This window comes from Lygodium microphyllum, chromosome 6, assembly GCF_053477565.2.
Source record: "Lygodium microphyllum isolate KBCC chromosome 6, Lygodium_microphyllum_v1.1.10, whole genome shotgun sequence".
In the NCBI taxonomy this organism is placed as follows: domain Eukaryota; kingdom Viridiplantae; phylum Streptophyta; class Polypodiopsida; order Schizaeales; family Lygodiaceae; genus Lygodium; species Lygodium microphyllum.
Window position 1 is genome coordinate 86612654 of NC_141140.1, and position 12545 is coordinate 86625198.

Below are 12545 nucleotides of genomic sequence, written 5' to 3' on the forward strand. Positions count from 1 at the left end.
TTTATGGATGTGATGTTTGGAATACCTATTATGATGCTAATGTACATATCTTTTTAGTAGTTCCTAAATTTCAAGGCTTAAAACTAGCCATTTGTAACCTTTCACTTCTAAACCTTAAATCAAACTTTTGATTACTAAGATCTTGTTACTTCCTTTTCTATCCATCATCAATAGTAGAGGGATAATGCTTCTAAGCTCAAGAATGAGCAAGATGAATCATGTAGTACAAGTACATATAAAGCTAAAAGGGATGATGATGTATTGTAAGAGTAGCATGCACACTCCCTAGCAACATAGTACTTTGAGGTGCTACTAAAGGTTAAACCTTTTATTTAAAAGTTAGTCTTATTTTGTATCAAATGATTTAGAATAAAAAGCAATCACAATTACACAACATTTATTTTTTATTAACAAAACTTTCCACATTTACATTTTGCAAGCTTCAAGTAATGTGATTGACATGTATTGGAGGTTATGTATTGCAAGCTTCAAAAAATGTCACTATGACCTACATTTTTACTTCCAAAAATTTCTAGAAAAGTATACTTCTGTACTTGTGGCTTTATGTTAAAACATGTGCTTGAAATGTGGCTTTATAAAATATCACTCTTACAATATTAATAACTAGCATTTACATGAAAAAAATAAAAGCAAGACTTTGCCAAACCCGCCCATCTTTGGTCTAAATCATGCTTCACAATATTTTGTAAACAAAGAAACCTAACTAGTGTTAGAGTACTTTGGTTTTTGTGTCAAAGCACGAGCTTGAAATGTTGCATCCATAGCAATCACATCTACATCTTTTACACTATATATTATGAACTAGCTATTACTTTTACAAAAGTAAGCATGTGTGCCGTAATCGATTTTAATCATGTAACTTTGCATGTAAACACATGGATTTATTGTTCAATCAACATCAATCTTTATAGATGTGCAAAAGTGAGGTAAATGGTAGCGGGGTTGCATTTTGAAATGAAGGTCCTACCATTTCCCTATCACATCCATGCTTCCCCATTACAATGGGGAAAAATGCAAATAATTCAAGAAAAAGTTGGCTAGTGACAAGCATGCTGAAAATCAAGGCATCACATCCATTTGAATAACAATCATGAGGGAAAGAGGTTGTTGAAGAAAGATTGGTCGTCACATATGGCAAGAGGTCAAAGTTTTTAACTTCACTTTAAGGAGGGAAATCTCAAGTAGCATTCGACATGCATCCTTCCTCTTATTTCTTTTTATTCATACCTAAGACTATACTCAAATAACATATTTTCATATATAAGAATAAAATTCACTTGGTGCTTTGCACTAGTTTTTCTAATAGTTAGAGTGCTTTACATCTTAAGGCATATCTCATGTGGCAAGAAGGTTCACACAAAATATCATATTTGAGTTTTCTCTCTTCTTCTTCTTCTTCTTCTTCTTCTTCTTCTTCTTCTTCTGCCAAGCTCCACATTAATGAGTTCCAAAAGTTAATCTTCAACTGTCGAATCCAAGATGAGGGACATTTGATGATGTTCTTCAATATGACTCTAAAAGGACGAGTTGTAGTATGGTATCACAGCACCTGGAAGCTAGAACCGTAACTACAATTGATCTATTTTTTGTGGCCTCCCGAAGAGAGTTTACCCCTGAAAGAGGAAGTCAATATTGGCTAGGTGTTCTTAATAGAATTAAAATGGAAATTCAAGTTATGAAACTACAATTGACCCACCTCAAGGTCGAGGAAGAGTGAGTTGAGATCTACTTTCATCGGATTCAGAATGATAAGAGATACATCTTAAAGATGAAGAGTTTTTTAGAGTCATTAACTCGAGGGGTTTAGTACATGTAAACCCATACAATCATCTATAAACATGCAAAATTTCATGAATAAGATATACCCTTTTTCTATTGAAACTATGAATATACCTATGATACCTTCTTGTTTGTAAAAAAAAGGTTATTTAGGGATTTATTGAAACTATGAATATACCTATTGAATGATGCCTTTTTGTTTGTTAAAAACTATCCAAGTGATAAGCTTACATACTAAGAGTGACATCCCTAAGGTTATTCATGTATTTAAAGCTATGAGATTATAATGATGCTAAAACAACTTAAGCAACAATCTTACTTGATAACTTTTGAAAGTATTCATTCTTGCTACTTCACCATCAAATATAAGACTTTATGTGGAATCGTTTGTGGAGGGATAATGTCCTATGTTTCATAGTGCTAGCTTGTCAACAAATAGGGGAAACTCATTCAAATTTCAATGTTTATGTAATCCTTAGCAAGATCAAAAGAAATTGGATTCATGTTGGGATAATTATTGCTAAAAAAGCGTGGAATGGGGGTCGCTAGTATCATCAAGTAATCCCACCTTATTCCCAACAAGGTTTAGTTTTGACTATCACAAATGGCCAATTAATTCATGGAGGTATTATAAGCCTCATAGATTACCTATGGTGGTGATCCAAGCTAGGGTTCTAAGAGCATGGACACATTTTGCAGGGTTTTTTTCAACTTGCTAGACACCTATTCCTTTTTATTATCAGATAAATGGGAAAAAGGAGAGGGTTACTAAGTGGCTACAAACTTGATTGAACATACAAGTATGATGATCATGTCACTTGGGACCTATTTTTCTTCCCTACAACATTTTAACTCTTGCAAACATTAGGATGCTCCCTTTAAAGGCTATGTATAGATATAGGATCTAGATTCCTTCAAATTTGCTCCATAAGGATGTTAATTTATAGGCCAAAAAAGTTTCAAAAATTCAAGCTTTACTCTAGAATTATAATAGCAACATTAAGAAATCTTGATTAGATGAAGCTCTATGAAGATGATATGGAGGGGACCCATGGATTTTTAAGAGGGTAAGATCATTCTCTTGATGTTTGCAAAATGCATATATACTTCTCTCAAGATTTTCTATTTAATGAACCTTACATATACATTATATGGGCCTTTTCAAGTTCTCAAGAGTGTTTGAGAGCTTACTTACAAATTGTGATGGTAGTTATATTCTAGTAGGCTAGGATGCAAGATCTTTCTCCCATGGATTAATGGATTAATCGATACCATTCTCTTTTCCATTGTAGAAATAATAGATGAGTTACCTCTTAAGGTTGAAAATGGACCAATACAATACTTTTAAAAAAGATCATTGGTAAAGAATAAAACCAACTCTATATACTAGGTTGTTATGAAGTATATTACTAAGTTAAAAGGCAAGCTTGGAGACTAGCTTTGTATTTTTAATGAGTGCCCCTTTTTTCATTATGATCTTCAGGATGAATCTTTTCCTTGAGTATATAGCAATTGATGCCTATTCCCTATCCCATATGGACTACATTAGTCTTCATAGTAGTAGCTACTCAAGCTATGCACATTGAATTATTTATTTTGGGCCACTTTATCAAACCATTGCCACATATGCATATCATATCAAAGACTAGCTTCCATGATTTTTGGATAAAGCCTATTTGTAGCCCAATATTCAAGATCTTGGGTCTTTCCCTTGAGTGACAACACATCCTAGATGTTCCCTATCTCATATGGGCTAGTTACCTACGTCAAGTCATTAATTTTGGATTCCTTCATGATCCTTATGTTTTCATCTAATCATATCATTGGAATGTCTTACACTTGACTCTAGCCCACATTTTGAGTTGCACCCCATGTGGCTCCTCTTCTAATCTTTAAAGACAAAGATATTGGGGCATGAGTAGATTGTAAGAAGGGAAATGCCACCTATGATAAGAATTTACCATGAGGTGATGGACTCAAGTATATACAATCCTAACAAATTGTTTTTCACTTACTATATGATGAGCATTGTGATACTAATGTCTTTGCACCTCTCTATCTTCCATCATGTTTCTAATTGGTTGTTCTTTTTCATTCTCTCATTTTCTATCATTCTTTTCTCTCATTCTCATTATGTTACCCTCCATTCCTTTATCTTACTCCTAACCTCTTACACAATTAATTATGTCTATTGTTAGCCATATATAAAATCATTTGTGGGGGTTATGACCCATTACCATCAGATTCTTTTTCTCCTTTTTAAAGTTGTTGAGACATAAACTTGCAAAGAGTCCCAAATGTCTTCATTTGTGGCATGCATTGGGAGAAGAGAAGAATTACAAATCATAAGTATGGTGTGTTGGACATCATTGTTAACATCTTTAATAAGGAAACTATGTAATATCCCAAAGAGCGTAGACTCTAATATCTCACTATGGAAAAAATGAATCTTCTCTTAGTAGCATGAATGGCATGGATTGGATGAAAATTTAATAGCAACAACTTAAGTTTATCTCTTGATTACATTTCACACTAATCGAAAGGAGAAAGAAGACATGAGTTCCATATGGGATCAAAGAGAGGGTCCTAAGGTAGGTCATATGCAAAATAATCAACTACTTACATGCCTTTCAACCTCACATTCATTTACATTTACTCGATCCACATTTAAGAATGGGCTCCATCATTATCTATCTAGGATTATGTGATGTTTTGGAAAAGAGCTCCCTCCAACAACACACAACATCAAGAGAGCAAGGAATCTAAGGCACCTTGAGTTGATTTTGGAAATGGCTAGCCAAGGTGATTAATGTGTAAGCTGAAAATGGAAAGCTCAAGGTCTTTAAATGTTTTCATAAATGTCCATTCCAATAATATTCAATGCTTGCTTTTGATTTCAATAAGGTTTTTGGAAGTATGATGATTGGAAATTTTAAAAAATGATATTTCATTGATATATTGCATTAATGATGGATTGATGGATTTGACATTATTAATGACTCTAAAATGCCGTAAAACCTTGATATTTATGGTAGTGAATTTTTGGCATCAAGAGGAGATAGGAGACTTGAGGAAGATGGAATATGTGGGAGAGTAAAGTGCACTTAGTGCTAATTAAACCTAGGCAACATGTCATTATTAAGGCCATTAAGGCCCTTTAACATGTGTCTCCTCCCTCATCCCTTGCATGCATGTTGGGCACCAAAGCATGCAAGCACTTGGGTAAAATTAATGGAGATGAGAGTCAAGAGGAAAGAGGAAAGTATGTGTGAATGGAGATGAGAGTCAAGAAGAAAGTATGTGTGAATGGAAGAAAAATGGAGTTCAATGATGCTATTGTGATTTGTGCTTGTGGTCTTGATATGGTGTAGATGAAATGCTTTGTCTGGAAATAACAATTGCTTATCAATGAGAAGAAGCATGCAAAGATGGCTATGGCTAGTAAGGTTTACTTCAAAGCCTTTGTTGCATTATCCCTCTAGTGCATCTGACAAAGGTATGGCAACTACACCTCCTCATGAGTTTTCACTTATTTCATGGGTAGACCTCCATCGAAGGAAGATTTCAACTACTATAAGTTTATTACCAACTTCTAAGTCAAGGTTTTCATGCTATAGTTTAGGTTTGTGGAGTGTGGTTTTTTCATGGCTTTTCTTAGTTCTCCTATTGAAAAGGATTGATTTTTAGGCTATGCAATGGGATAGAAGGGTATTTTGTGCTTCTAATGCCCTAGTCACCATCTTTTTCCCTAGCTGTAGTGATTCAATATGAGTGTCCTATGTGGAGCACTCTCTTTCATATCCCAATATGGCTTGATAATGAGGTCACCTCTATCATCAGTGCAATTGATAGAGTACGCTATGTTCCTTCCAAGCCTCAACCTTGGGGCTCTCAAACTTGATCATAACATCTACACTCTCTAGGATTGTAGGGATGAATCCCCTCAATATCTTAAGGTTTTTTATCAGCAAGATTTTGAAGTTCTTGTGTAGGTGTGTTTTGAAAACTTCCCTAACTCATGCTACATTTGCAATAAGAAATGCTACCATTTTGTAAAAGATTTCCCAAAGAATGAGAATCTTCTACCACACCTACTTGTACTAAGTCAAGTCCTCCTCTCAAAGACAAGGAGGTTTCTAGACTTGATAAAAAGGAGATGAAGAAGAAGAAAGTGGATATGCAATTAAAAGCCCTATCCAAAACATCAAAACAAGTTAATGTGTCATCAAATGAAGGCAAAGGTAGAGACAAAGAAAACCTTGATCCCAAGTTGTAAATTAATAAGTCAAAGAGGTCAAAGAAATCCAAGTGGTACATCAAAAAGGTTTCTTTTCTTCCTCTACTTAATTGCAAGTAAGTATTATGCATCTCTTGGGGAGGAGTTGGAGTGAAATAATGATTGCGCTCAACTGGATGACTATTGGGAAGAATGTGTTGTTTTGTATCCTACAAAAGAGGAAGCTAAATATATTTATGCTATGAGAAGCTAAGAGGTGGGAAGAAGACAAAAGGTGTGTAAGAGGCAAAACAATAAGAGGTCACTAATGTTGGTCAAAGGCTTTGTAATGTCCAAAACGATTTGATCTCAAGACGAAGGGTATTTACTTATTGTGGAAGACATGTTAAGGAAGGAAAAAGTTTCATTGTTCTCTATCTATGCTTCTAACAACTTTATGAAGAGAAGTAAGTAATACAAGCAAGTAATAGGAAAGATTAGTAGTGCTAAGACCAACTTGTGCATGGAGATTGGAACATGACATTGGAAATTTCAAACAAATCATGTGGAGGTAGAAAGTTCAAACACATCACATGGAGGTGGCACTTTCCTAGCAATATGACATTGGAAATTCTAGATAGATCACATTGAGGTGGTTCTATCCTAGCAACTAAAAGAAATAGTTGGGAGAGATTTCAAGCCATGCATGGATTGGTAGATGTCACTTCTATGATTAGCAAAGATAGGATCTACTACATCCAGCACAACCATCAACATGGAGAGAATGAGAGGGATGCATGCTTGGATAGAGCATACATAAATGATGGTGTAATACACTCTAATTGTAGAAGCATGGCTTGCATTTAATAGTTTAGCTATTGCAGTTAAAGAAGTATGGCTAAGTTGCTACTCATAAGAGGAGGAGTTTTTTGGATCTTGTTTCTCAAGTAATACATTCTCTTTTCTATGTTGTTTTTGTTTCTCCTACCAACCTTGTTGCTATAAGACGTTTATTTATTCGTTAAAGCTTGAGAAGCCCATAAAATTTGTGTTGCAAAATTTCAAGTTAGAGAAAGCTAGGAGTGATGCTCCATCTACCTTTTACTTTGATGCTTTGAAGAATAAATGCAAGAAAGAGTGGATTAATTCCAAGCTTTAATTATTTCTTATGCTATTTGGGACTGGGGCACTTTAACCTTGAGGTCACCTCCAATGGTGTCATACCAGATTCTTGCTTCTAGCCACATGGCACCACAAGTCTAGGCATCACCTAGCCATGTCCCTGGTGGCAGAGCCCGCCCATGGTTGGTTGATCAAAATCCTTTGGAATATTCCCATGCACAATCTTCAGGATTTTATGATAATGAACTCCAGCTCGTAGCCTCCATCCCTCTCGTTAGCAGTGAGGGTGCCCCATGGAGTTTGGGCAATTACTTTTTTTTTTCTTTTCTTGAAATGAAGCTTCTAAATAATATATCCAACTGATCCCATGAAGTGGTGCTAAAGAGGAACATAGAGGCCATATAGACTGTCAAGGAGGTAACTACTGGCTTGACTATTACCAATTTTTTGGTCAATGTCAATTCTATATTTCACCATTTCTCCATTTTTTGCCTCAATTTTTAGGCCAATGTCAGTTCTACCTTTCACCATTTCTCCATTTTGGCCTCAATTTTGTTTTTGAACCAAGGGAAATGATGTTTTAAAGCCATTAACCCTACTCCAATTGGGCACCCTAGGTAACAGATCACCTCCCCACAATTAACCAATCTGAATCCATAATCTAGTAGCAGGGCTTTAGGTCCTCATAAGATAGAGGGATCATTTCTCTCTTGGCTCTATTGATCTTGGAGATTGAGAGGGAAGAAAGATCCTCATAAAATTGCATTAGACTATCAATTGATTCTCTGTCCACCTAGATGGGGGAAGAAACTAGCCCATTCACCATTATAGAAGTTGCAACATTGTTGAATAGGGATCTTACCATATTGATGACAATAGAACCAAAACCAAGTGCCTTGAGTGTCAATATAATGAAATGCCAACTAATCATGTATTATGCCTTTTCCAGATCCATGTTCACTGTTACAAAATTTGCATCCAAGGTAAGTTCATGATCAATGGATGTGACAATATTGAGGACAGCATCCTAGATCTTCCTTCCATAAACAAATCCAAACCACCACTTCACTTTGCCCCCCAAAATAATACCACTCTCCCTTCTATAAAACACCCCCCCTCCCCCCCATTGCCAAGAGGGAGGGGGAAAAATCCTTGGAGGAGGCCTCGACCTGTTGCTGTAGAGAGAGAGAGAGAGAGAGAGAGAGAGAGAGAGAGAGAGAGAGAGAGAGAGAGAGAGAGAGAGAGAGAGAGAGAGAGAGAGAGAGAGAGAGGAGGCCTTGAAGGGCTCAACACGCCGAGAGAGAGGGAGGGAGGAGAGGAAGGCATGGACATGCTGATAGGGAGGGAATAGTGAGAGGCCTCTAGTGTGATGGTTTGGTTCTGTCAAGGACTTTGGGTACCAACTTGATTAGTTCAATATTGCATTTCTTAGGGAGGATTCCTGATCTCTTGACCTAGTTGATGAGCATGTCTAGAAGCTCCCTAGAACATGTATCTCAAATCTTCTAGAAGAGTTCTTGTGTCAAGCCATCAAATCCTAGGGTCTTGTCTTTCTTCATTATGTCTAGGGAAAACTTAAGCTCCTCCATAGTGAACAACCTCTCAAGGAGCAGGGCTTCCTTAGCTTGGACTAGGGTCACCACTCCAAGTAGAAATTAGACAGCTATGTCCTCATAGCCTTCTCCTTCTTCTAGCTCACTTCCAACAATTGTGGAGAGATGGGTCTTGAATACTTGCATGGGTTTCACAATCATCTACTATCCTACTCCCTTGTTGATCCTCTATTTAGCAATCAATACCTTTCTTTCTTTGGCCTTCATGACCTAAAAGAAACTGGAAGATGGGCTATCCCCCAAGTGCTCCCATGAGCCCTTGAGCTAAACCTTGGCCACAAAAACTCTATCATCTTCCATTTCCTTCATGTGTTCCTCTACCACTATAAACATCCTCTACATGTGTTTGTCATTAAGGCTAATTTGTAGGGTGAGAAATAGTGAGGCTGTGGTCTAAGCCACTTGGTTATCTTGCTACTTTCTCTGAGCTACTTTTATTCTTCCATGTCTCTTAGCAAGATGGGCGACCACTTTGCAGATACTTCATCAATTTGAAATATGAGGAATCTTCTATCATTCCTTGGCTTTGTTAAGGAATTTTTTCTCATTCGAAAATGACATATTCAGCTTGAAGGGGGAGTCCATTGCTAGTTCTACCTATGATAATCACTTAAAGGCAAGTATTAGTGGAAGTTGATCTAAGATAGTTTCCTAAATAGATGCCTTGACTCTAGTTTTTCTCCTTAGCCACACGACATCCATATTGGCATAGATCTTGTCAAGTTGGCTAGCCCTCCATGTTGGTCCACCATGCTTGTTATGCCATGTGAAGGGGGCTATGTTAGTCTATTGAAAGGTCCCTTAGATCATGGGAGTTTTCTAACTCTCTCTAAGCCTCTTTTTCTCTTATAATCATCATATACACCCCATGTGATCTATCAACCTACCTAGGATCCATGTTCTAGTCACCCATTACTAAGGTGGGTGAGTTGTCCATTTGAACTCCCACAAGCTTTACAAACATGAAGAGGAATTCCATTGATGTACTAGCTTATTTTAAAAAAGTTATCAAGATTGGAGCAACAATCTTAGGAGAAATGTATTGGAAGTGTGGTAGTACTAGATGAAATTCCAAATCCAAGATCATGGGAAAATAAAGCTTCTTAGAATAAAGAAAATAAAAATAACCTTATTAAAGAAAAGAAATGTGCAATAACTCTAGCCATATGTATTAATATTTCAGAGGACTATATAAAATATATATCAATGTTTATATGTTGATTCTTAAACACCTACCCACAACATGTTAAATTACAAGGTACTTTCATACTAAAAAGTGTTTTACAAAATTTATAAGATTTCAAAATAACTTGGTAGCACTAGATGGCCTATTATTTTGGGTGTTGCCAAAAATATCCAAATCTTGTGAAACCCTAGGAAAATTTGGTTATCGTGTGCATTGAATCTAATATAACTAAATTCATGGGTGTAAAAGTTAATTTATAAAATTGGTCATCTCACAAGACATGTCAAAATTAGAGCACAATGTATTGATAAGAGGCTTATGACTATATCTCTTAACTACTTTCTAGGCAATTCCCTTATTTGGTTTTAAATATCCTTCTTTACTACTTGTAATATTGGTTGCATGGCATCTGTATTTCTTGTCATTTAACTTTCTCATGACATTGTAGAATGACCAATTTTTCTTTCTTTTCAAGGAACACAAAGAAAAGAAAATGTTTAGGCTAGAAAGACTCAAGGCTCGAATATGGATATGTATCAATGAAAACTTGTGTAGTTGAGATCTATAAGTGTAAGGGAGAATATTAGTTTCTAGGGGACTTAGGATAATGTGGATGTTGCAAGTTTCACTTCATTTGTCCCATGTTGAGATCAATACCTACATCACCAACTATGCAAGGAATTCCTTGAAAGAAAAAAATATTTAGCCTCATAATTTATAGGTTTCCATTATGCTTCTTATTACTATGTTTTTGCCAATTTTGGCCTATTCTTGTACTTCATCTTGAGAGAATACCTTCAAAAGAAAAGTTCCCAAAAATTCCATCATCTAATGCTTCAATTTCATTGATCAAGAGCTTAAGTCATTTATTATTTATCTTTCTTCAGGCCAGAATACCCCTCTTCTTGATTCCTAACCACTTTTGGGAGTCCCTCACGTATCTTAACATGTGCACTACAGACTATACACTTGTGTTACTTTCTTTCATTGGCTTTTAAATCAACTATAATATCCAAATTTGTGAAAACACAAGGTATTGCAAATCAATACCTTGAGTTGATCAAAATTTGAGATCATGGGCCCATCTAGAGAGTACTTGGTCACTTGGGATAACTCTCCTTCAATACCTTAACTAGTTAGTGACAACCAAAAAACTTTGTACCTTTTAGAAGAGAACCTCTAGAAAGCAAAAAATCCATTAACTTGAGGAATTTTCTACCTAATATCATCAGTTTTGTTGCCTCAACTTACTATCTTTCTTCTTGAACCTACACTTTTCTTGTAATTATACATTGTATACACCCTTGTCTAGACATAAGGGCCTAGGTACCCATCAGTTTTAATCTTCTAAAGCTTGAAAATGCCATAATTGATGTAAACCATGAAGAACTTTAGTTTCTCATTATAGGCTCATCTAATAGAATTGTTCTTGATATCCAAAAGGTTCATAAAACTAGCTAAACACAAAATATTACACGAGTTTCAACTTTCTTGGGTGGTTACCCATCTTGGATTTATACACCACCACCAAATATCTTTTCTCAAAAATTTTCTTTATACATCACCACCAAATATCTTTTCTCAAAAACCTCTTCTTGATGTGTCTCTATACCCAAGCATTCCTCCTATTAAAAATGACTCCTCTTGAAATATACAAAGCCATGACCCAACCCTCCTCCAACTACATCAATTGCTCCATTTGACATGGAAGAGAATCCTTTCGAGACAATTTCTTCTCCACTAATACCTCTAAATTAGGAACCACAAATTGTATTGCCATTGCAGTTTTCAAACCATACACCAACTTGAAAGGATATAACCCTATATTGACAATGTATGTAGCTCTAAATTCACATAAAGCTTAATCCAATTTAGTGTCCCAATCTTCTCTATTTTCGTGCACTATCTTCTTTAGAATTCTAAGTTAAATTTTATTGGATATTTTAGCTTAACCATTAGCTTGTGAGTCCTCATCCATCTTCGTCACATGTTGACAAAGGTATCAACTCCTCTTTTATCTAAATTAATTATTTTCATCGCCATTACCAAAATAATCATACACCACCATTGATCCCACTAGGACAATGTGAGGCTCTACTCCTTCCCAAAAAGTGTTGACTCCCAAGGCTCCTAGAGTTGTTGAGGTTGAGAGGCTAGAGGTCATGTGCTAATTATTTAGGTTCTACTCTATCCATTGAATTTTTGAATGCCTACCATATGGCCGATGATGTTGTTGATTGATACTTAAAAACCTTCAAGTATGCTTGCTGTAAAATTAACAAACTATATTTGTTGTCCAACATATTCCTCCCTTCAAGACTCCAATGGTTGTTTCACTTCCTCCCCCTTTCGGTGTTTTGATGGACATTCACATTTCCTAAACAAAATTTTCTAGGCTCACTAGGGAAGACTAAGATGCCTACCTTTGCTAGTTCAAGATAGTGTATGCCCTACATTATATTAGATAGCACTAATGAGGCTCAACAAGCAATAACCTTCGAGAATAATTGCAAAAGACAACCATAGCAAGGTTGGATGAGTATAATGGATGGGCCAACTACACCCCACTAAAGCACCTTGAGCCTCTTCCATTATGATAAAATGGATC